Raw genomic sequence first — 26,934 nt, forward strand, 5'->3', positions numbered from 1 at the left:
GTTTGAAAAATCGCGCCAAAGCACGTGTTAGGGCCATAGCGACATCTGCCGACACTATAAGCCTCTTCGATGTAGTATTTTACAGTTACGGAAATAAGGTATAATTCTTATAGGACGTGTGTCCAGTGACCCCTCCTTGTACTGGATAATATATAGGACACTGTCCTCTGAAGTGTCCAAAAATAGTTTTGAAACTTGGTAGTCAAGCTATCTCAACTTCGGAAAAATTCATTGGTCTAATTTAAAAAATTATGGGACATTTTCAAATTTTATTGGACAATTTCCTGGATCCTGTGCTTATTTCCGGCCCTCTGGAAAACCCTCAGTATCCAGACATACTAGGGAGTTAATCCATTACCGTCTCTTTGCGCACGCTCAGGATTCAAAACGCCTATAACGCAGGCGCTGAAAAGCGAGAGGGAAGGAAAAGTTTTTACCCCCTTAGTTACATCGTAGAGAGGCAGGTTATTTACGCTGGAGAACACATACCCTACGAGGCTACGAAACGCTTAGAAAATGTGTAGTAAGCTTTATAAAGATATAATCGCCTTTTCTCTTTGTCGTATAGTTCAGGCTTTTTCAATTTATCGCCAATGAGAGACACTAAATGTTAAGGGTAATTTTGCACTAGATTAAAATGAAAAATAGCCGGGCTTATTATGTCTGCTAATATGTCTGTCAGTGCCACCATGGTGCGACGTTGTATGACTTTCTCTCACACACGGAAAGGCCCCGGGTTCGAAACCTGAAATATTTTTTTTTATAAAAGTTAGTTTTAATTCACAACCAAATTAGCTTGAAAATAATTCAGGAGCGTGTATCTATGGCGTAGTTGGTATCACGTCTGGCGCTCGGATTCTGAGACGCAGATTCAATCTTGCATTGAATATCAACTCCTTCGGCTATAGAAGAATACTGATTAAACCACACAGAAGTTTTCCGCATTTCTCTATCGCGTTGTTGTAGAAACGCGCGAGATATTTTTGCCCTCTTCATATGTAATAATAATAATAAACAGATACGCCTAACGAAAATGGATTAACCATGGAAATTATGAAATTTTTTTGCACGCGCTCTGAATTCCCTGGTATTTATTAAATAGGTCAGAAAAAATGTTGGATCGGTACTTTGGTTTAATTTAGTTCCGAGCCTACGGATAAATATCTCGTCTAAGAAAAGGTCTATTATATTGTCACCGTACGCCTACGCGGATTTTGTTACCCAACCAATAAGTTGCTTGCTTTTTCTTTGATATCTTTTCGCGTGGTTTGGTCCATAGTACACCATTCGAAAGGGTCTATAGATATTGCCATAAATAACATGATAAATGTAAAAATGCCATCATTTCTTAAGAACGGTTTGTTCCCATAAGGGTTATGCGTGAAAGACATGTCTCTGTCAACTCAAAAACGTTATTATTGCATGGAGTTATACCTATTAGAGTCACCAGAGGGTCGCGTACAAGAATGATTGATTAAGCGAAGGAAGTTTGGTGTAACGTTACAACTACGGTTGCCGATATGCTAGTGCGCAATTTTCTGACGCATCATAGACACGTGACTTGTTACGTTTCGCGAAGAGAGACTTCTATACTGACCAAACTTAAAAGTCATACTTATTGCTGTTACATCACTTGTGATATTACCTTCCGGTAGATGAGTTCAATTTACGCTTTCACTTATTATTTCTCTTCCTAGACTATAGTTATAGTCTCTTAGCACCTAGTACCAAACGGTAGACTGAGGGTTTACTATAGCACGATGTTAGAAACGCTATACGTACCCTTTCAATGATCGGTTTGTACAAGAGCTATTTCGCTATATTAGCAATCCATTCTTTCCCATTGTTTACGTCTTTTCTCCCCAATCTATCGTCGGTGGGCTGGTCCAGGATACAAACAAGGAGTGATATCTAGTTTACTAGGGAGAAGATATAAATTCGCCTCATTTCTAGCTTTATCTCCAGTACAAAACAAATATAGGTCCGGAGTTAATCCCCGCCTCTAAATTACAACCAGCGTCTCATTGGCTCTTGAATTCTCACGTCAGCGCGACGTGAATGACGAAAATTACGTATTTTCCGACTGAGGAGAGGGGAAATAGCCCGGCCTCCTTTTACGTCCCCCCTTGTATTTTGAAAGGGGGACTGGGACTATGTGCCCGAATACTTTTAGGCATCTTTTACCTTCTCCCTAATAAACTAGATACCCCTTCTTGATACAAATAAGTATTTTCTATCATTCTAGAAATCTTTAGTAATAACCCAAGGAAGCACCCTCCGTCTCCTTTTGGTGTTTGTTTCTGTGCTGGAATTATACGGTTTCCATTATCTTGAAAGTGATAAATTTTCAATATTAACGGTAGACGCGAATGTATTCACGCGTTACTTGATTTTGTGCCGTCGCCTCGGAGAATTAATTAAATTAATAAGTAATTTTATGTCGAAAAGGTTAATTAATTCCCATTACGTTAGTACTCCAATATCCAGATATATTACTTATTATTATGAATATCAGAAGGGGATAATAGAAGAAGGATGACACTCTGTATCCCTATAATATTTTAGTTTTGTAACATGATTCTTATTTTTGTATGTTCTCTTGCTCATTAAACTTCAGATTGGCATCGCACCGTGCTAGGGTCAATTCTATAACTGTTTGGTACTAAATCCTCAGCAATCAACTATTCAAACCTTGATTGTCTTGACGTGGGATAAAAATCCATCCACAAGCGCATGCGCCTTGGATAATAGTTAAGCAGCGCTAATAGAGTAATGATAAGGGAACTATTTACATGGCGTATGTAATTCGGTTTAGTATAACTTTGTGCACTCCAAATGTAAAATCATGTTGGGAAGAATCATGTTATAATTACCACGGCTTTTGTGGTACACTTTTCTCGAAGAAAGGTCTTATATACTTCTGGTAATATTTACAAAAATTTGACTTTATAATTGAAAGAGCATGTTTATATTTTCTCGGATTATATTCTCAAATCCCAGAAGAGCATCAGTTTGCCTTGTTTTGTCAACGAGATGTAAATGCATTTCCTTTGCTTAATTAAATGATCTCCCTCGATATACGATAAGCATCAAATAAAAGCTTACATTTATTTCCGTCTTCTCCTCTCGCCTATAGATTATTTATTAACTTATCTACCACATATACTTCGCTTCCGTTTGTGAGGAGTTTGTTCTTGGAGAGGTAAAGGTCATAGGTCATGAGATTTTAAAAGTTCAAAAGCGAAATTCACCGTATTTCTTGGCGTGACCTCCTTCTTCACTATGGAATTAATTTTTTTTAATAATTTTAAAAAGATTTATGGCAAATTCGGATGATTTCACTTGTAATTTTCAAATATTCACCTGATTTCATGTCAATTTTTACTAGAGTTAATTCGATTTCAGTGCTAGTTTTCGAGAAATAACCTGATTTGAAGTAGAATTTAACTTTAATTTGAGTAACTTAAATTAAGAATTCAAAAATATTGTCAAAGGTCAATTCTACCTCCTCCTTTCCTGTGTGTGTGTGTGTGTGGGGGGGGGGGGTGTGTGAAATATATCGATTTTATAATTCCTTTAAAATCCTATATTTTTGAACCTGTCCTATATTATCATATAATTTCATGAAAGGTCCTATGATATCCTATATTTTGGACTTTGTCGAAGTTTTCGTGTAGTTTCGCATTAAAATTTATCAAAATTTACCTCTTTTATCGAGATCACATTTAACTGTACACCGAAATTGCGGAGCTAGCTCTAGGTTTTTGTGTATTATGTTTTAGTTCAGTCCCTCTTTTCAAAGTAAAATCCAATTTTGTTATGTTTTTAGGGTTTTCTACAAAGTTTAAGCCAGAATAGTATTATATATGAGCATATAGTACTATATTTTCCTATAAAAACACATTTTTTCTCCTATAAAATCCTATAATTCCTGGAAATAAATTCCCATAAGTATAGTTTAAATTTTTGGCTGGGGTCCATGTTGTAGTCTAACTCATAATATTAATCTATTTATCCAACCCAAAAGCGTATAACATTTAGTTCAGCCATTACTTAGAGAAGAAAAAAAAAATCCCAGGAGGAGTAAAATTGGAAAGAGTGATGGAGGTATTACGCGGCAAAGAGTCACTATGTATCACAGCCGTATTCAATCTTTCTCGGTGTCAAATTTATATAAGCAACGTACGCCAGCACTAGGATAGATAGGTCCTTTTCTTTCGACCATTTATAAGGCGCAACAAGACCGAGACGACTCGCGATGTATGTCTATGTGTGGTACAATATATACACCTATTTGATTTACGATTGGAGATTTCATTTATCCCACTGTATCTCGGCTCTATTTGTTTTCCAAGAGATGTACATACCTTGGCTGTCTGAAAGGACCTTGATCTTATAACTAACCAGATTTAGGCTACCAGACTATTGGTCTTTTTCGTCTGTTTTAGGCTGAACTCCTGCAAGGACCGCTACGCTATATGGTTCTAGTTTTCTTTTATAAAACTTTGAAATCTGATTCCAAAACAGTCTCAAATTGCATGTCCTATCCCTAGATCCAAATTTTGGATTTTTCAGAAAGTTCTTTAGTTTGGGTTTTGTATGGGATTCGGGAAAATACCTTCAGTATGTGATAACCCTTTCCAACGTTACTTAATACTAGAAGTATATAATTTTCACTTAAAGGGAAGTGTACCCACCACAAAGCGACGGGGTAGTTATAACATGATTCTTCCCAACATCATTTTACATTCGAATCATGCACATACGCGATAAATAGTTCCCTCATCATTACTCTATTGGCGCTTAAATATTTGCCAAGGCGCATGCGCTTGTGCGTTTTTGTCCCACGTCAAGACAATCAAGGTTTGTATACAGTTTGATTGCTGAGAATTTTTGTACCAAGCAGTTATAAAATTCACCCTAGCACGTTGCCATGCCCATCTGGAGTTTGTTGAGCAGGAGAGCAAACAAAAAGGGCTGGGTGAGCCTGGGAAGAATCATGTTACATAACTAAAGTATTAAGAGGATACAGAATGTCATCCTTCCTCTGTTATCCCCTTCTGTTAATGCTCTCTCAAATAATAACCAAATTGTTCCAAGATGTACTTTTACTTAATCATTGTTAAATTGTAATATTGTATTCTGTATTAGAAGGGAATTACTTGTATATAGTCTTCGCTGGTTGAAAATTATTTATTTATTGAACTACAACTAATTTCAAAGCGATCCCCACGGTATAAACTATTCAAAATACCAGCGGTTTAAATATTTTAAATTAGTAAAAATAATCTCTCTTGAATTAGATATTCGTAAATATAGTTAAATTTATTCTGAATGAAGTTTTATATATGCGAACCTTTTACAAAATTTATTACGCGAAAATACACGATATAGTAAAAGCACTCCCTTTTGAAATCTCTTTCAAATTCCCTCTACACACCGCCAATGACGTCAAGGGGATCTCGAGAAACAGTCCCTTGATGACGTCGATTTACGTATAAAGTAAATCAAAGGCATTCCACACGGGAACTATACCTGAAGCTAAAATCTCGCCTAACTTATTACATAACCGTAGTTTTATTTGTTTAAGCGATAGTAGCTCTTAATTTATATCTGATTAATGTTTTCATAGGCCTATAGTTTTAAATACTTGAAATTGAGAAAATTGAGCCTTATAAGTTAGTTTTATTATTTGGAAATGGAAATTATTTATTGAAAATGCAACTAGGTGACAACAAGAAGTGATATATAGTTTACTAGGGAGAAGGTATAAATTCGCTACATTTCCAGCTTTATCTCCAGTCCAAACGTATGTCCGGAGTTAATCCCCGCCGCCTCTAAATTACAACCAGCATCTCATTGGTTCTTGAAAACTCACGTCAGCGCGACGCGAATGAAGAAAATTACGCATTTTCCGACTGAGGAGAGGCGAAATAGCCCGGCCTCCTTTTACGTCCCCCCTTGTATTTTGAAAGGGGGACTGGGACTATGGCGAGCGAATACTTAGGCAACTTAAACCTTCTCCCTAATAAACTAGATATCACTTCTTGGTGACAACATCATAACGGTGTCGTTTGTGTAAAAATAACGCAAATATTTTGAGGTTTTTTATTTCTTCTGGATTTTATCATAAAATCAACACACGTCCCTTCAACAGTTCGAAATATCCTGTAGCGTTGGTCAATTCGAAATCGAAATCGAAGTGGTCATCATTTCACCCCCCCCCTTCTCCTCGCCCTAGAAAAGCTGAATGATCTCTCTCAGGTATGGACCTCGTAGCTTTTAAACAAAAGGCAAACTTGTGCGCACGAGGAGAAGCTGAAGAGCGAGATGGAAATACAATAAATCGATTTTGCCACACGTGTCGCTGTATATATAACTGACTTCTTTATTAAGAATCTCGACGACCTAAGGAAGGTTCGCCCCATTGAATCCAAACGTCGCTAGCACCCCTCACACGCGAACGCTACCTAGTACAAGGTCCCAAAGTAACCAAGCTCGATACGAAAGTAATATGTTTAGCTTTCCCCTTCACTAAACATATCTGCACCTAGTACATTTCCCTTACACTTGTGACCATTTTTTCCTAGACAAGTTAAGACGCCCAACTTCTTTCTTAAGGTGAACCTAAAGGTCCATTCAGACTACGCTAAAGTTTACCCGGTTTGAAAGTTTGAATGTTTTCAGTTTCGTCAAGAAGCGATATCTAGTTTATTAGGGAGGTATAAATTCGCCACATTTCTGATTCGCAGATTCAATCTTGCATTGAATATCAACTCCTTCGGCTATAGAAGAATACTGATTAAACCACACAGAAGTTTTCCGCATTTCTCTATCGCGTTGTTGTAGAAACGCGCGAGATATTTTTGCCCTCTTCATATGTAATAATAATAATAAACAGATACGCCTAACGAAAATGGATTAACCATGGAAATTATGAAATTTTTTTGCACGCGCTCTGAATTCCCTGGTATTTATTAAATAGGTCAGAAAAAATGTTGGATCGGTACTTTGGTTTAATTTAGTTCCGAGCCTACGGATAAATATCTCGTCTAAGAAAAGGTCTATTATATTGTCACCGTACGCCTACGCGGATTTTGTTACCCAACCAATAAGTTGCTTGCTTTTTCTTTGATATCTTTTCGCGTGGTTTGGTCCATAGTACACCATTCGAAAGGGTCTATAGATATTGCCATAAATAACATGATAAATGTAAAAATGCCATCATTTCTTAAGAACGGTTTGTTCCCATAAGGGTTATGCGTGAAAGACATGTCTCTGTCAACTCAAAAACGTTATTATTGCATGGAGTTATACCTATTAGAGTCACCAGAGGGTCGCGTACAAGAATGATTGATTAAGCGAAGGAAGTTTGGTGTAACGTTACAACTACGGTTGCCGATATGCTAGTGCGCAATTTTCTGACGCATCATAGACACGTGACTTGTTACGTTTCGCGAAGAGAGACTTCTATACTGACCAAACTTAAAAGTCATACTTATTGCTGTTACATCACTTGTGATATTACCTTCCGGTAGATGAGTTCAATTTACGCTTTCACTTATTATTTCTCTTCCTAGACTATAGTTATAGTCTCTTAGCACCTAGTACCAAACGGTAGACTGAGGGTTTACTATAGCACGATGTTAGAAACGCTATACGTACCCTTTCAATGATCGGTTTGTACAAGAGCTATTTCGCTATATTAGCAATCCATTCTTTCCCATTGTTTACGTCTTTTCTCCCCAATCTATCGTCGGTGGGCTGGTCCAGGATACAAACAAGGAGTGATATCTAGTTTACTAGGGAGAAGATATAAATTCGCCTCATTTCTAGCTTTATCTCCAGTACAAAACAAATATAGGTCCGGAGTTAATCCCCGCCTCTAAATTACAACCAGCGTCTCATTGGCTCTTGAATTCTCACGTCAGCGCGACGTGAATGACGAAAATTACGTATTTTCCGACTGAGGAGAGGGGAAATAGCCCGGCCTCCTTTTACGTCCCCCCTTGTATTTTGAAAGGGGGACTGGGACTATGTGCCCGAATACTTTTAGGCATCTTTTACCTTCTCCCTAATAAACTAGATACCCCTTCTTGATACAAATAAGTATTTTCTATCATTCTAGAAATCTTTAGTAATAACCCAAGGAAGCACCCTCCGTCTCCTTTTGGTGTTTGTTTCTGTGCTGGAATTATACGGTTTCCATTATCTTGAAAGTGATAAATTTTCAATATTAACGGTAGACGCGAATGTATTCACGCGTTACTTGATTTTGTGCCGTCGCCTCGGAGAATTAATTAAATTAATAAGTAATTTTATGTCGAAAAGGTTAATTAATTCCCATTACGTTAGTACTCCAATATCCAGATATATTACTTATTATTATGAATATCAGAAGGGGATAATAGAAGAAGGATGACACTCTGTATCCCTATAATATTTTAGTTTTGTAACATGATTCTTATTTTTGTATGTTCTCTTGCTCATTAAACTTCAGATTGGCATCGCACCGTGCTAGGGTCAATTCTATAACTGTTTGGTACTAAATCCTCAGCAATCAACTATTCAAACCTTGATTGTCTTGACGTGGGATAAAAATCCATCCACAAGCGCATGCGCCTTGGATAATAGTTAAGCAGCGCTAATAGAGTAATGATAAGGGAACTATTTACATGGCGTATGTAATTCGGTTTAGTATAACTTTGTGCACTCCAAATGTAAAATCATGTTGGGAAGAATCATGTTATAATTACCACGGCTTTTGTGGTACACTTTTCTCGAAGAAAGGTCTTATATACTTCTGGTAATATTTACAAAAATTTGACTTTATAATTGAAAGAGCATGTTTATATTTTCTCGGATTATATTCTCAAATCCCAGAAGAGCATCAGTTTGCCTTGTTTTGTCAACGAGATGTAAATGCATTTCCTTTGCTTAATTAAATGATCTCCCTCGATATACGATAAGCATCAAATAAAAGCTTACATTTATTTCCGTCTTCTCCTCTCGCCTATAGATTATTTATTAACTTATCTACCACATATACTTCGCTTCCGTTTGTGAGGAGTTTGTTCTTGGAGAGGTAAAGGTCATAGGTCATGAGATTTTAAAAGTTCAAAAGCGAAATTCACCGTATTTCTTGGCGTGACCTCCTTCTTCACTATGGAATTAATTTTTTTTAATAATTTTAAAAAGATTTATGGCAAATTCGGATGATTTCACTTGTAATTTTCAAATATTCACCTGATTTCATGTCAATTTTTACTAGAGTTAATTCGATTTCAGTGCTAGTTTTCGAGAAATAACCTGATTTGAAGTAGAATTTAACTTTAATTTGAGTAACTTAAATTAAGAATTCAAAAATATTGTCAAAGGTCAATTCTACCTCCTCCTTTCCTGTGTGTGTGTGTGTGTGGGGGGGGGGGTGTGTGAAATATATCGATTTTATAATTCCTTTAAAATCCTATATTTTTGAACCTGTCCTATATTATCATATAATTTCATGAAAGGTCCTATGATATCCTATATTTTGGACTTTGTCGAAGTTTTCGTGTAGTTTCGCATTAAAATTTATCAAAATTTACCTCTTTTATCGAGATCACATTTAACTGTACACCGAAATTGCGGAGCTAGCTCTAGGTTTTTGTGTATTATGTTTTAGTTCAGTCCCTCTTTTCAAAGTAAAATCCAATTTTGTTATGTTTTTAGGGTTTTCTACAAAGTTTAAGCCAGAATAGTATTATATATGAGCATATAGTACTATATTTTCCTATAAAAACACATTTTTTCTCCTATAAAATCCTATAATTCCTGGAAATAAATTCCCATAAGTATAGTTTAAATTTTTGGCTGGGGTCCATGTTGTAGTCTAACTCATAATATTAATCTATTTATCCAACCCAAAAGCGTATAACATTTAGTTCAGCCATTACTTAGAGAAGAAAAAAAAAATCCCAGGAGGAGTAAAATTGGAAAGAGTGATGGAGGTATTACGCGGCAAAGAGTCACTATGTATCACAGCCGTATTCAATCTTTCTCGGTGTCAAATTTATATAAGCAACGTACGCCAGCACTAGGATAGATAGGTCCTTTTCTTTCGACCATTTATAAGGCGCAACAAGACCGAGACGACTCGCGATGTATGTCTATGTGTGGTACAATATATACACCTATTTGATTTACGATTGGAGATTTCATTTATCCCACTGTATCTCGGCTCTATTTGTTTTCCAAGAGATGTACATACCTTGGCTGTCTGAAAGGACCTTGATCTTATAACTAACCAGATTTAGGCTACCAGACTATTGGTCTTTTTCGTCTGTTTTAGGCTGAACTCCTGCAAGGACCGCTACGCTATATGGTTCTAGTTTTCTTTTATAAAACTTTGAAATCTGATTCCAAAACAGTCTCAAATTGCATGTCCTATCCCTAGATCCAAATTTTGGATTTTTCAGAAAGTTCTTTAGTTTGGGTTTTGTATGGGATTCGGGAAAATACCTTCAGTATGTGATAACCCTTTCCAACGTTACTTAATACTAGAAGTATATAATTTTCACTTAAAGGGAAGTGTACCCACCACAAAGCGACGGGGTAGTTATAACATGATTCTTCCCAACATCATTTTACATTCGAATCATGCACATACGCGATAAATAGTTCCCTCATCATTACTCTATTGGCGCTTAAATATTTGCCAAGGCGCATGCGCTTGTGCGTTTTTGTCCCACGTCAAGACAATCAAGGTTTGTATACAGTTTGATTGCTGAGAATTTTTGTACCAAGCAGTTATAAAATTCACCCTAGCACGTTGCCATGCCCATCTGGAGTTTGTTGAGCAGGAGAGCAAACAAAAAGGGCTGGGTGAGCCTGGGAAGAATCATGTTACATAACTAAAGTATTAAGAGGATACAGAATGTCATCCTTCCTCTGTTATCCCCTTCTGTTAATGCTCTCTCAAATAATAACCAAATTGTTCCAAGATGTACTTTTACTTAATCATTGTTAAATTGTAATATTGTATTCTGTATTAGAAGGGAATTACTTGTATATAGTCTTCGCTGGTTGAAAATTATTTATTTATTGAACTACAACTAATTTCAAAGCGATCCCCACGGTATAAACTATTCAAAATACCAGCGGTTTAAATATTTTAAATTAGTAAAAATAATCTCTCTTGAATTAGATATTCGTAAATATAGTTAAATTTATTCTGAATGAAGTTTTATATATGCGAACCTTTTACAAAATTTATTACGCGAAAATACACGATATAGTAAAAGCACTCCCTTTTGAAATCTCTTTCAAATTCCCTCTACACACCGCCAATGACGTCAAGGGGATCTCGAGAAACAGTCCCTTGATGACGTCGATTTACGTATAAAGTAAATCAAAGGCATTCCACACGGGAACTATACCTGAAGCTAAAATCTCGCCTAACTTATTACATAACCGTAGTTTTATTTGTTTAAGCGATAGTAGCTCTTAATTTATATCTGATTAATGTTTTCATAGGCCTATAGTTTTAAATACTTGAAATTGAGAAAATTGAGCCTTATAAGTTAGTTTTATTATTTGGAAATGGAAATTATTTATTGAAAATGCAACTAGGTGACAACAAGAAGTGATATATAGTTTACTAGGGAGAAGGTATAAATTCGCTACATTTCCAGCTTTATCTCCAGTCCAAACGTATGTCCGGAGTTAATCCCCGCCGCCTCTAAATTACAACCAGCATCTCATTGGTTCTTGAAAACTCACGTCAGCGCGACGCGAATGAAGAAAATTACGCATTTTCCGACTGAGGAGAGGCGAAATAGCCCGGCCTCCTTTTACGTCCCCCCTTGTATTTTGAAAGGGGGACTGGGACTATGGCGAGCGAATACTTAGGCAACTTAAACCTTCTCCCTAATAAACTAGATATCACTTCTTGGTGACAACATCATAACGGTGTCGTTTGTGTAAAAATAACGCAAATATTTTGAGGTTTTTTATTTCTTCTGGATTTTATCATAAAATCAACACACGTCCCTTCAACAGTTCGAAATATCCTGTAGCGTTGGTCAATTCGAAATCGAAATCGAAGTGGTCATCATTTCACCCCCCCCCTTCTCCTCGCCCTAGAAAAGCTGAATGATCTCTCTCAGGTATGGACCTCGTAGCTTTTAAACAAAAGGCAAACTTGTGCGCACGAGGAGAAGCTGAAGAGCGAGATGGAAATACAATAAATCGATTTTGCCACACGTGTCGCTGTATATATAACTGACTTCTTTATTAAGAATCTCGACGACCTAAGGAAGGTTCGCCCCATTGAATCCAAACGTCGCTAGCACCCCTCACACGCGAACGCTACCTAGTACAAGGTCCCAAAGTAACCAAGCTCGATACGAAAGTAATATGTTTAGCTTTCCCCTTCACTAAACATATCTGCACCTAGTACATTTCCCTTACACTTGTGACCATTTTTTCCTAGACAAGTTAAGACGCCCAACTTCTTTCTTAAGGTGAACCTAAAGGTCCATTCAGACTACGCTAAAGTTTACCCGGTTTGAAAGTTTGAATGTTTTCAGTTTCGTCAAGAAGCGATATCTAGTTTATTAGGGAGGTATAAATTCGCCACATTTCTAGCTTCATCTCCAGTCCAAACGTGGGTCCGGAGATAATCCCCACCTCTAAATTACAACCAGAATCTCATAGGTTCTTGAAAACTCACGTCAGCGCGACGCGAATGTCGAAAATGAAGTATTTTCCGACTGAAGATAGGCGAAATAGCCTGGCCTCCTTTTACGTCCCCCCTTGTATTTTGAAAGGGGGACTGGAACTATGGCGCGCGAATACTTAGGCATCTTATACCTTCTCCCTAATAAACTAGATATCACTTCTTGGTTTCGTCCTGCAGTGTCTAGATGGCACCACCTCGTTAGTGCCTTTTCTTTAGCCTTAGCTTCACTCGATCGTAGAAAACAGAGGTAAGATGGAGTGGGATGATGATGGGCGATCTTAAGAACTGAAAATCTCCCAGTGTACCTCGCGCACTCCCCTACCTTTCGGTAGGCGATTGTTAAGTGCTGCCGCGTAGCGCCATTATATTTGTATGAGAACTTGCTTTTAGTTTCAAAGACACTATTTATTGCGGGAACGTAAGATTTTACTTAGATAGTCTGAGTGGGCCTTGACAGCACATTGACGAATGAAGAGGACTTAACCTCTCTAACATCTCCACCGCAGTGGCCCGCCTAGAGGAATCCGAAAAGACTAAAAAACATAAGAAGTGTATGAGGGACGCTTCTTCTAGCTGTGATATATACTCGCTCAGATTTGATTAGCGAAAAAATGGCGACTGGAAAAGGAAATAGACTAGTCACTAGAAGAACTTTTTTTTTTCTCGATCTTATTTTGGTTCTGATTAGGAAAGGATGCACTATAGACCTATTTCGTCTTCAAATGACACAAAATGGGCAAAATTCAGTCCTGACTGATTGATTATTAATGCCCTATCCCAAATCGCAGAGAATTCCCCCCCCCCCCAATCTTGAAAAATGGCCAGCAGTAATGTACAACAAAACTTCGCTTGCTCATAGTACTTCCTTATGTTTCAACAGATTTTTTTAACAATTAGGATCATGATTCATTATGTCCTATAGATTGACTGAGTATGCCGCCATATTTTAAAATGGTGGCTAAAAAACTAAACTGACTTTAATTTCTTAAGCCGTTGCTCTAAACAATATTAACATAGAGACAATTCAAGGTGGAACGGGATTCATTTCATTCAATGTATTTCCTAATTTATTTTATTATTTTGTTATTTTGTTTGCCCCATTCACAATTTAATAACTTTATTTGAAAGCCGTCCTCAACTGTAGTAAAATGTAAAGATCGTTGAAAACTATTTTTTCCTTTTTCTTGAAATGAACCAAATGTCCCCGTATATTTACGAGTGGATTTCAATTACACTTTACCTAACTTTGTAAGAATGGCAAAGAGAAAACCAAGAATATACTGTCTTTTTATCAAGAATATTACTCTTTATGGCTGGGGTGAAAGGTCAAATTTCTTAAGCCTTTTTGGAATTTTGAAATTTTGAGTACATATTTACCAACCAGTCAACCGTATTCACTTATCACATGACATTACTCAATCAATTGTTAAAGCGGGCGCAATATAAAATATTCAAAAACAAAGGCTTAAAGAGTGTCATCCAATAGAGAGCTTTCAGATGGGATAGTAGTACGTCACACCCTCCCAAGTCTTACCGCTGTTCTGGTAGCCATATTGGGTGGTCTCAGCTTCATTTCTGCTTTAAACCCACCAATATGGCTGCGTGAATTATGTCACTAGACTCAGCTCCTCCTCCAACTGAAAGCTCTCTGTGCATGCTCAAAACACGTGACAAAATTGAGAAGCCAAGGCTTAAACAATTTTCAAATAGCGTCGACTGTTTTAAAAACCGCAACGAACTTTTCTCCTAGTATCTTTAAAATAAACTCATGATGGAAATAGCTAAGGATGTATAAAGATGTTGAAGAATGATGAAGAATGGATAAAAAGGAATTTTTGAAAGAGAGAGAGAGAGAGAGAGAGAGAGAGAGAGAGAGAGAGAGAGAGAGAGAGAGAGAGAGAGAGAGAGAGAGAGAGAGAGAGAGAGAGAGAGAGAGAGAGAGAGAGAGAGAGAGAGAGAGAAAGAAATAAAAATTGTCAGTTTTGATCATCACGAAACGTCTCGTTGGAGATTACATTTGCTTTTCCCATTACGGCGAACGCTTAAAAAAAAAGAAGAGAAAGAAAAAGAGGGTTATAGCCTTATAGGGCCACGTAAAAAACGTCTTTTCCTCTCGATCCTCTTCTCTTTATCCTGACCAAATACATAGAAAAAATTGAGATAACGGTGAAATAAAACCTTCCCCAAACAATGGAACCACGGTTTCTTTTCTATGCCCATCTTTTAATGAAAGGCTAAAATTTTCGCCTGTTAACATTATTTTAAATAAAGTTCGCATTTTAACAAGTTCGAGATAATAATTGAGCACAAATGATTCAAAAAACGAGTTCTATTCGTTCTCGCTCTTGTTGCATGCAACCTGAGCCTGTTTTTGATATTATCAAGTTTTAAATTGGATATGCTTTTACCCCTAATATTTCTCAGGGTTGCCACACATCAGGAATAACCTGGAAAAGTCAGGGAATTTCAAAATGTCCAACTTATGGAACAGCTAGTATCTTATGAACTTATGTTATACGCTATAATAATTTAGAACCCTAGGTTAATTAGAAGTTTAATATTATCAGGCACATTAAAAATAACCACAACTTTATTATGACCTTGATTAACTTATAAAATATTATGATACTGATAACTCAGCCTCTAATAATCCTTCCTCCCAAGCTTCCTTGATGAAATATAGGTAAAGTGCTCTCTCTCTCTCTCTCTTGCTCTCCATCTTCCTTGGTCTCACGTATATAGTGAATACCATCCAGAGCTAGCTAGCGAAGGAGTCTCAAACTCATTGGGCTTGGCGTTATTCCGTTATATTTTCTTTTCTTACTTTCCATCACTCGCTCGGCGTCGCGTCGAAAACTCGAAGAGAGCGAGAGAGGAGAGAGAGCCGGTCAATTTGTGACGTTGTCTACTCCATGGTCTACCTATGGCAAATTCCCTACCGTCATGACGTCACGGCGTCTTCCGGCCAACCAAATCGATCGGTCCGTTAGAGGGCGATACTTTCCTTCCCGCGAGCGCGCCGCCGTCATCATGACCAACTACAATCGCGAACCTCCTTAGTTTTCTCCATAGTCAGTCCAGAATCCCAGAAACTTTGCAATCTTTGGCCTCGGAAGTAACGTTTACCCGCGCGTTTTTTTCCCCGGTATAAACGTCGGAACATTTCGCCGGGATTTTTTCCTTTTTATTTATGTTATTTTTAAAATAAACTGTAAACCCCCGCGAACGAACATTTCTTACAACTGTTTAACGTTAAACTTTAATCTTTTATTTATATCAACTTTTTGAAGTATTTCTTCAAGTGTTGAAAAAAAGTGCGTGCGTACAGCATCGCGAAAACTTGTACGAGAAACTTCAAATTTGTTTTATACTCCTTTTTTTTCTCTTTTTCAAAAGGACGGTGTCGTGGTCAGTGTTAAGTCCGCCCGGAGCTATTTTCGGGCATAACCTTACCCAACACACACGGCGGTACCCAGTTACTCGCCGAGTGGAATTTTAACCACACCAGGGACACCTCCGTCTTGTGTGGGTTGTTTTTTTCGTCGTCGACGACCAACACGTCTTCGTGTGTCATTTGGGATTAAGAACGCTCAACAACCGGTGGATCCTCAGGACCCCGAAAACGAAACCACTAATACCTAACTCGGACATTCCAGACTTTTCTTGGCTCTCTCTTTTTTTTTGTATCTGACCGACAAAAGAGAAAGAAGACACTTTTCTTTGGCTGAATCTTTCCAACAAGATTAACAGGGTAAGTCACTTGCTAAGAGATATTATTTATTTTTGTACTGTTGCGTTGGTTGTTACTTTAATTGGGAATATTGTTGGATATTTTGGGTAATTGGGTACCGTGACTTATAAATTATTTGTTTGTGGTTGGTTTTCGTAATCGACCACCAGTTGAAAAAATACAGGGTGTTTCTGATAAGTCTGCCATAAATTAAGGGGGATGTTCTTTGGGAAAACGATTTTGAGTCGAAAATGTAACTTCTATCTATGAAATTTTGACGTCCGTGTCACTGTTTTCGAGTTATGATTTGAGTGTACTGTTTTAGGGATGACCCCTTCTAAATTTAAGGGGTCATTCGTAAAATACTCAATGACATCTTAACTTGAAAACAGTGTCCCTTGTGGCAAAATGGAGATAGAAGTTACACTTTCGACTCAAAATCGATTTCCCAAAGAACATCCCCCATAATTTATGGCAGACTTATCAGAAACATCCTGTATATTATAGTCCATGAGCGCCTTGATATTCTCGAAACTTCCTATTGAAAAATCGAGAATGTTGTGAGTACCAAACCGCTGCGAGAGTAGTTCCCCATACCTTGATACATTAGTGGTTATAAATGCGTTAATACAGTATTAGTAATAGAAAGTTTAAGAAATTTAGTTATAGCGAGTAAAGACCTAGACATTTAGAAATCCACCTCCTTATTCCCCATACAGGTGCCGAGGCTAATGGCGCGGTTTTTAACCACCAGATTTGTAGGGTCAAAATGAGCATTACTTTCAACGGATCACGCGGTAAGCCTTGGCACATGCAGAGGGAACAAGGAGGATTTAAAAAATACTTTTATTTCAAATTTCTCAAATACTCGTAGGTGTCTTTTGAATACTTGAACCAACCATTTCGTATAACCAATTTTCGTTCAGTTTCTTAAACACTCTATTTTCATAGAATATACCTTTCGAGGGGAAATTTTACTATTTAATGGTGCGGCTCAATTTGATTATAATCTCGTTCGTATTACTGATAAACCCGGCCTTCCACTTCCATATTTAATTTTGTTTGGCGTACATTTTGGGGGCCTTTGCGTATATGACCTTTAATGGAATTGCACGCCAATCCATACATTTTGCGCCTTAATGAATTATTAGATTTTATTTTAATGGTCTGCCATGTAACTTTTACTCGTTACGCTTTACCGATATGCTGTATTTGGATAACGCGCGAATTCATTCGAGTCATGCCTTAATATTCGATAGAATTTCATACTTAGTTATACCAAGAAGGGATATCTAGTTTACTAGCAGGGCCCCCAGAGGTCCTATAATTCCTATAAAATCCTATATTTTTAAAACTGTCCTATAAAATCCTATAATTTTGGTTAAAATCGCCAAAAATCCTATAATTTTGAAATTTGGGCGAATTCTAAGCAAACCATCGGTTAAACCAGGATTCGGGTCTAAAAAATATTATGAAATGGGGATGGTTTCCCTCGTATTGTAGCTTAACTAGTTAAAAACAGCTCTCGGTATTTTATGGTTCTGATAACAGAACAAACGTTCAGTGTGCACCACCATTTATTTTATTGTCCTATATAATTCTATTATTCTGGAAGCCCCTGTTTGTCACAGCCCTAAGTTTTTAGTATGGTTGGATGGGGGGCAAATAGAACTATAACATACTCAAATGGCATACCCGTATCTCTAGTAATAGAACCAGAGTTATGAACCTCCAAAATTGCGTTTAATGCTTTTCCTATGGAGGGGGTATATTTTCGAACATTTTCCATAATTACTCGGCCCGTTTGTCGTAGCCCTAAGTTTTTTGTATGGTTGGATGGGGGGCAAATAGGACTATAACATACACAAAGGACATCCCCGTATCTCTAGTAGAAGTAGAACCAGAGTTCTGAGCCGCCAAAGTTTAGTGTAATGCTATCCTATGGAGGGTATGTTTTTGAACATTTTTTTTAATTACTCGGCCTTTGTTTGCACTACTGGTTCTTAAAAAAAAAAAAATTAATATTTTAGTGTCCTATATAATTCTATAATTCTGGAAAAACGTATTATAAAATCCTATATTTTCATGAAAAAAATCCTATAATTCCTATAAATATTTTCGAAATTCGGCTGGGGGCCCTGTACTAGGGAGAAGGTAGAAGATGCCTAAGTATTCGCGCGCCATACCCCCAGTCCCCCTTTCAAAATACAAGGGGGGACGTAAAAGGAGGCCGGGCTATTTCGCCTCTCCTCAGTAGGAAAATAAGTAATATTCGTCATTCGCGTCGCGCTGACGTGAGTTTTCAAGAACCAATGAGATGCTGGTTGTAATTTAGAGGGGCGGGGATTAACTCCGGACCTGCGTTTGGTTTGCACTGGAGATAAAGCTGGAAATGTGCCGAGGGCTATGGCGCGCGAATACTTAGGCGTCTTATACCTTCTCCCTAATAAACTAGATATCACTTCTTGGTTATACCAGGAATACATAAGGCTAATTGGAATCGTTGTGCCTCCGTATCTCCCATGTTTATTTCTATGCGGATTTTGTGGGCCGGCCTTGAGAACTTACTATCCGTCACGCATCATAATTCTGACCTTTTTCTAACTTTCATTTAATTGGTTGGAGTTGCACGCAAGGTGCAACGCGCGGTGAGATAAATTATTCGCCAAATAAAATTCGTCATATATTGTGATTAGTCTCACTAGCTCTCCCAACAATATCCGCACCTAGATGCGTTGAGAAAATGCAGGGCTACACAACGATTCCTAGTTAGCTGTATGTATTCTCAGCGTAACTTAAACACCATGATCCGTAAGAAGTTTTATTTCAATTGAAACTGCTAATCACTCTAAGCAGTAAGTACCTGTACAGATTATTTTAACACAGGTCAAGGGCAGCTAGGATTTTAATCCCATATTACTCCGAGTGACAGGCCCCTCGCACTGACGTTGCAAATCGATTTTCGTGGTAAATTTGAGTAAATTCTTCATCGAATTATGAGAAATCAGAGCAAATAGCGTTTTAGCATATTTCAACGTAATATTATAACCTCTTCAAATATGTATCAGGTTCAGATAATTCCAATAATGGTTTCTTCTTATTTGAAATAACGTCTAAAATATTTTAGTTCTTTATTATTAAATATTTTGGCATCTTTATTATCTAAAAAGTTTACAAAAACAAATTAATATTAAGGAAAAAAAACTGCTTAAATTTCATCAAAATATTTTGATAATCAACTGTTTTTGTTCAAGAAAAACAGTTCCATTATAAGACGCGAATAAATAACTATTATCTTAAAAAAAGAGAGTTTATTTGAGAGATAATTGAAGTAATCATTTACATTTTATAAATCCCATAAAAATATCACGCTTTTTTTGAAGGAAAAAGTGTTGAAAATAATCGTATATAGAAAAATCATTGTATTTAAATTTAATATCGTTTTCCCACGTTTTATAATATTCGAGGACGTTGTCCTGAAGAGGATTAGAAAATTACATTAATTGCTTGCAATGAAAACCAACGCGCAGGGGTGCTAGGCCGTCTACCTTAGGTTATTTTCCTCGCGACAACTAATAGCGTTTTCCATTGGCGTGATCCGAGCGCTACCGGAGTGCTCCGAAAACAAATTCGTCTTTCATTTGAAAAAAAAAAACCAAAAAAAAAAAAACGAGCGGCTCTGAGACGGAGGTGCGTCTTCCAATGGACCAGTCGCTCCCAACCGCTAATAGCGTTTTCGTTTGCGGTGATCCGAGCACTCCCAGAGTGCTCCGAATTCTTTCATTGGAAAAAAAAACGAGCGGCTCTGGGACGGAGGCGGATCTTCCATTTGACCAGTCGCTCCCTCCCGGTTTGCTCCAAACCGCTCGGACTCTAGAGACGTAGCGTAGCGACCATATGGAGTGCCTGATGTCGTCACAAAACCGCTCTGAAAAAATTTTTCTCTTTCATTGGGAGCAACTAGATCAGGTCCACCGAGCTAGAGCGATGACGTATCACTAAAATACGGAGCGATCTTGGAGCGCTCCCGGACAACCCAAAGGAAAATGCTATAAGAGGTCACTGGTCCCAAGGACTAGTTTTAAAAAATATCCTAATTTCCCAGACTGACGGTGACTACCCCTCCACTGTGGGTTTGTTTCTCTTAGGGAATTATTGAACTGGTCTATAGGTGAACGTAAAAGCTGCGGTCCGTTCGTTTTAATAATAAACAGCTCGATGTTTGCAATCAATAACTTTTACATATCAGAATACTAATCTTAATTTCTTCCTCACGCATATGCCGTTATATATTTTTCTATCGACGTAGCGCGCTGGTTTGTTATCCAATATCGGGTTAAGGTCCATGGGTAAACCGTAGGCTTCGGTTTGGTTAAACATTGTCTTTCACGCCCACATGCACCTTCGCGTTTCGACGCCAAAGAAACATTTTCATTCTCTCTCATCTCTAATTAATTGTTCTTTTGGAAAGTTACGAAAACTCACGCCTTTAGTTGACAAGTTATTACAACTAGCTCAGGATTTGAATACGTACGACATGTTTAGCTTTTCTTTTCTAGTTATTTTTATAACCATGGACCAACTGTATGGCCTTACCGTGAGAAAATTATTACTCCCCAATTTTGAAGAGTAGGCCTATACAGTATATAAAGGAACGTTGGGTATATGTTAGTTTAGGTGTGTAAGAATTAACTGGCTTATAGAAAAGGTGAATTGGTACAATTGAATTATAGCGTTAACGCGGATATTTGTTGAAGGAAATTTCTAAGGAACGACTCTTTTTTTGTACAGGGTGTTTCTGATAATTCTGTAATAAATTAAGCCTTAGGGAGATGTTAATTCTTTGGGAAATCGATTTTGAGTCGATAGTATAACTTCTATCTACACAATGGACACTGTTTTCGAGTTATGATTTGATAGTGTTTTAGGGATGGCCCCTTAATTAAATTAGAAATCATTGTCTTAATCAGTTTCTTAATTAAATTTAAAGACAATACAAAATTTGTTAATTAAGGGGTCATCCTTAAAACACACTACTTAGAGCTGGTATAATTATCTTTTCTCTAAACCTTATATCTTTACTTTAATATTACATAATAGTAATTTTTCTTGTAATTTAACGGCTTCCGAGCACTTATCGATTACTATTTTTAAATCCGTTAAATGTTTGATGTTTTTCGTTTTTAATCCATTCTAAAAACCCAAAGTGTTCCACTGTCAGGCAATTAACTATATAGCGAGGAAATCTATAATTGTGTGACGACAGAGTATACCGCAGTACGTAGCTCAAGTAAGCTATATATACAGTTATGACGTATATCTAAAATACTTCTATGTATTTTACACGGTATATTTATAAAGTATAGCGTAATATGGGACGGCCCTAAAATACTGTTTTTCCAATCCATAGTTAATCCAAAAGTATATAAGTTAAAGTAATAAACCTTCCTTGAATTATTTATATCAATTAAGAGTGCAGATTTGAAATAGTGACTATACAAATCCATAGTGCCTCGCGAAGGGTGAGAGGCTAATATTGTGGTAGTGTTTCTATTGTTAGTTAAATTGACTACGTGAAAAAGGGTGGGAACAGGTTTAAGAATGGCTCCTCCCCTTTCCCTCAAAATGGCAGTCGTGTAGTTCCAAAAACGGTGGCGGGAAAAAAGAACTATGGGTCGATTTGAGTCGAAACTGTTTTATATCATTTTATTTGCCCTATGAACCACCGGCTACAAGTGTGTTTTACGGATGATCCCTTAAATTAAAGCAGGAAATTGTAAGACCATGATACTAATTTTAAAAAGGGGTAATCCATAAAACACTCTAACCGTAACTTGATAGTAGCCCTTATAGTTCAAAATTTCATAGAAGTTACATTTTCGGCTCAAAATCGTCTATAGAACCCACTGTACTTCGGTCTCCTTGTGTTAATGGTAGGAAGCCTTCATGCCTGTAAACTATGTATATGGAGTAGATTTTCCGCCTCTTGTATTCTCTATCGACACACAAGTTCACAATCTACTTCAATTGATGGTCTGTAAAACAAAAGCGTGACATTTTTCGTCGTACAGGTACGGGCTTAACGTAGTTACTTTCTATAAGTATGCCTTTAGACCTCGCGATCCTTCTTGTTTTCGAGCGAATCTTTCACGCGATCTCTTCATCAAAACTAGGCAAAGGGGCGTGGTTTTAACAAAGACCGTATTTATAGTTTCTACCAGCAGCTCTTGACCGGGACTCCGGAATATGATATCGCCCCCCCCCCCTTCCCGGTGAAAACTACTATCCTCTTAAGCTTGGACGCTGCTAAATTATACCGCGTCCGTCCTATAAAATGATCGGATTAATGAAATTTGAAAGAGAAGTTTCGCCATGGACACTCGGTCCTAGCTCCCTACCTGTAAGAGAAGGAAACTTCCACCTGTAATTTAAGGTCATGCTCGAAACAAGGAAAAAGAGGGACTACAAAGAATTATAGTATTTAATGGGTAGCGGGTACAGATAGTGTGCCAATAAGTGTTGCCAGTCATTTGTGAGTTCAATTCAACTGCCATCTCTACAACAGACTGAAGAGCTTGTAGAATTCGAAACATTAAGGAAAGGGTCTTCTATGGTAATCAGGGACAGATAGTGCGCCAACAAGTATTGCCAATCATTTGTAAGTGCAATTGAACTGTTATCTACAACAGACTGAGGTGATCATTCAGTCCCAAAACCTGCAGGAGATGCTCTAATAACAAATTCCTGGCAACACTGAAGCGCATGCGGTTAAAGTTAAGAAACTGAGGAGGAAATATCTCTAGCTCCCTTTAGTGCACACTATTTATTATAATGAGGTTCGTACAAACCTGGAAATACCAGGAAATTTAATTGTTATCATGGAAAATTCCAATGTTTAGTGTACTATAGCCATATCCAACGTTGCCAAGGTGTGTTTTTAGGGACTGGACACCAGGAAGAGTTTCCTCTCTATGTATGGACTCAAGTCTTTGGTCGCAACCAAATGAAATATCTTTATCATGGTTTTATTTCTTACTAACTTAATTTAAGAATTTAAATTGAAACTATGCTTAATTAGGAACTAGTCATAAAGTTAGAACAGGACTGGCCTAATGGTGGGATTCGCCTCCCTTAAGCCTTTCCCTAATGTTACTGACCTCAACTGTAGATGCACCTTGGTCAAATTTTAATTGAAAAACTTAACGAAATTGTTTGTGACTGAATAGATCATAAAGAACAAACATACAAACGAGGCTCCTTTTACCCTCTCTTTAAAGCTGGTAGTTAAATGTCGGCGCTAAAAATGGCAAGAAGCTAGGTTAGGGACTGCTCCTTCTTTCGACCCCGGCAGACCGAGTCTGCTGCGAACTGTTAAGAGTGGGCATGCACTTGTGTTACGACTTGCTAGAATTTCCCCCGGTTTCTCTTATAGCCAAGGCTCTTTTATATAGCTTCATTAAAACGGAGATCATTTCACTGCCTCCCGAGTTTCCTTTTCTGGCAACAGGTTGCGAGTTGCGCTCCCACCCACCGGCTTACGTTCTAGATCCAAAGCAAATTCAAACATATATATATATATATACGCAATTTACCTTAGCTTCCAAAAACGTAATTTTCTACATTTCTTTTTCGTTCTTTTTTCTTAAGATTATTTTATTTCTATCTTTCTCCTCCCTTTTTATCCACCAATCTGCTCCTTAATTGCTCAACAAATTTAGCTTGCTATAATTGTACTGTAGACGTTTTCTTTTTTTAATTTAAATTCTTGAGTCTTTTCGAAATCACGGTAGCTGATTAATGCAATTAACCAAAAGTATTTTAATTTAATTTAATGATTAAAGAGTACCAATTGAGTATGGCTATCAGAATATATCGATTTGTATTTTCATATAAATGAGCTATTCTCAAAATAGCGTTACTATAAAATGGCTTTTCGTTGAATCGTTGAATGAAGCGTTATTATCTAGTTTTAGATTAGGTTAAATTTATCCATTTTAAGGTTCTTCTTTGAGGGAGGTTGTTAGGGTAGTTATACTAGATCAGGTTACGTTTGTTTTGGTTAGACCAGGTTGGGTTGGGTTTTGTTTATGTTAGCTCAGGTTGGGTTGGGTTTTGTCTATTTTAGCTCAGGTTGGGTTGGGTTTGTCTATGTTAGCTCAGGTTGGATTGGGTTATTGTCTATGTTAGCTCAGGTTGGCTTGGGTTTTGTGTATGTTAGCTCAGGTTGGCTTGGGTTTTGTGTATGCTAGCTCAGGTTGGGTTGGTTTTGTCTATGATAGCTCAGGTTGGATTGGTTGGGTTGGGTTTAAAGTCTATGTTAGCTCAGGTTGGGTTGGGTTGGGTTGGGTTTAAAGTCTATGTTAGCTCAGGTTGGGTTGGGTTTAAGGTCTATGTTAGCTCAGTCTGGGTTGGGTTTAAAGTCTATGTTAGCTCAGGTTGGTTTGGGTTTTGTTAGCTCAGGTTGGATTGGGTTATTGTCTATGTTAGCTCAGGTTGGATTGGGTTATTGTCTATGTTAGCTCAGGTTGGATTGGATTTTTGTCTATGTTAGCTCAGGTTGGATTGGGTTATTGTCTATGTTAGCTCAGGTTGGATTGGATTTTTTGTCTATGTTAGCTCAGGTTGGATTGGATTTTTGTCTATGTTAGCTCAGGTTGGATTGGGTTATTGTCTATGTTAGCTCAGGTTGGATTGGATTTTTTGTCTATGTTAGCTCAGGTTGGATTGGATTTTTGTCTATGTTAGCTCAGGTTGGATTGGGTTTTTGTCTATGTTAGCTCATGTTGGATTGGGATCTTGGTTTCTATTTACAATATCCCTTCAACAAAGGAATTCTTCAATTTTCCTGTTGCTTTTAGTTAGAGAGAAAGAGATAGAGAGTTGGGCGTGGTAGTATGGCAAGGAGGGGTAGAGGGACGATAATTTCGCTATATATATGCATTTTGATAAGAAACCTCGGCTTATCGCCTTTTCGGCGCGTATTGATTTTGGGCCCAGGAGCCCGCGTATATACATTTTCTATTCTCATTTTCATCCTCGTCTCTTTTATGGCATGTTGTTGCGTCGACTCGTGCAGCTTCCTATAGGAGAAACGTCTCCTTATTGTATTTGTCTACCGTGCACCGTGTCACCCCCCTTTCCCCCCTCCTTTTAGCTTGTCTAATGGCTAATCGGTAATTGTTTTCCAGTAATGACCGAGTGCCGTCGTCAGCCAACACCGCGCCTACCAAACCAAAAAGCTAAATTTAGCCTCCCATACTCTAAACTGCAGGCAAAGAGAGTTTACATTTTTGGGGGCGTGTAGCATTTCTTCCTTGTGTTTGTGTGTATTTTTTTTTTTTTTTTTTTTTTGGCTGTAAAGGGTTAATACGCTGATTCGACAAGGAAATGATGGAAATATATTAATCGAAAGCTATCAAACTTCTAGCTATACATTGTTAGTATATTAAAGGGGCTAGAGAAAGTTCCACAATCCCGTTTCTTAACTTTAACAGAGCTTCACAGCGTTGCCAATAATTTGTTATTAGTGTATCTCCTGCATGCTGGTTTGGAACTGAATGATCGCTACTGAATCGAACATAATTACTACAAGATTTTCAGTCTGTTTGTAGATAGTGGTTGAATTGCAACTCACAAATGACTATGTCAACATGTTGTGAATGCAATTCAACAGACCGAACTATTCTCTTTCGATTCAGTGATCACTGAGTTCCAAACCTGCAGGAGATGCTCCCACACGTTACTGGCAACCCTGTTGTAGCGCGGTTAGAGTTAAGAAACGGGGGTAAGAAATTTATCTAGCCCCTTAAGTGCAACACTATCTGTAGGGCGTGGGGAAAAGGATGAACTTTTCTTGTGTAAACTTCGGATTCATTTATTTTTGTAAAGAGGCCAATCTCTGTGTCCTCGGCAAAATAGAAGAAATAATTTGGTTAGGCTTAGCTACTTCTTTTCTTTATTCTTCTTTTTCTCCTCTCTTTTTGGCTTTCTTTACTTTGTTGCTCGGCTTTTACGCGGACCTATAATAATAATAGGAAAGCGACATTATTGGAAAAGTCAATCTGGCGCCTTTTACCTTTATTATATTTGTCCTAGCTTCTGAAAGAGTAATCGTTGTTCATAGGCGCACGCGCACCCTGAGAGGGCATGAGTAAATGCATCTATAGTCAAATCCGCATTTAAAAAGCTTGCACCAAGAAGTGATATCTAGTTTATTAGGGGAAGGTATAAATTCGCCACATTTCCAGCTTTATCTCCAGTACAAAACAAACGTAGGTCCGGAGTTAATCCCCGCCTCTAAATTACAACCAGCATCTCATTGGTTCTTGAAAACTCACGTCAGCGCGACGCGAATGAGGAAAATTACTTGTATTTTCCGACTGAGGAGAGACGAAATAACCCGGCCTCCTTTTACGTCCCCCTTGTATTTTGAAAAGGGGACTGGGACTATATGGAGCGCGAATATTTGGGCATCTTATACTTT

General features: G+C 37.7%; 1 long non-coding RNA gene across 3 annotated transcripts in view; it reads left to right on the forward strand.

Annotated features, from left to right (window-relative positions):
- Positions 1 to 26,934, forward strand: part of LOC149717450 (uncharacterized) — a 208,973-nt gene that overhangs the window by 66,196 nt on the left and 115,843 nt on the right. For all 3 annotated transcript variants that reach the window (XR_016366820.1, XR_016366819.1, XR_016366821.1), the window contains one exon: positions 16,118 to 16,472. This is a non-coding gene — a long non-coding RNA (uncharacterized LOC149717450). The remainder of the gene's footprint in view (positions 1 to 16,117; positions 16,473 to 26,934) is intronic.

The sequence above is a fragment of the Phalangium opilio genome, unplaced genomic scaffold (genome assembly GCF_054372755.1).
Source record: "Phalangium opilio isolate 3A_F unplaced genomic scaffold, DU_Popi_V2 ptg000003l_1, whole genome shotgun sequence".
In the NCBI taxonomy this organism is placed as follows: Eukaryota; Metazoa; Arthropoda; class Arachnida; order Opiliones; family Phalangiidae; genus Phalangium; species Phalangium opilio.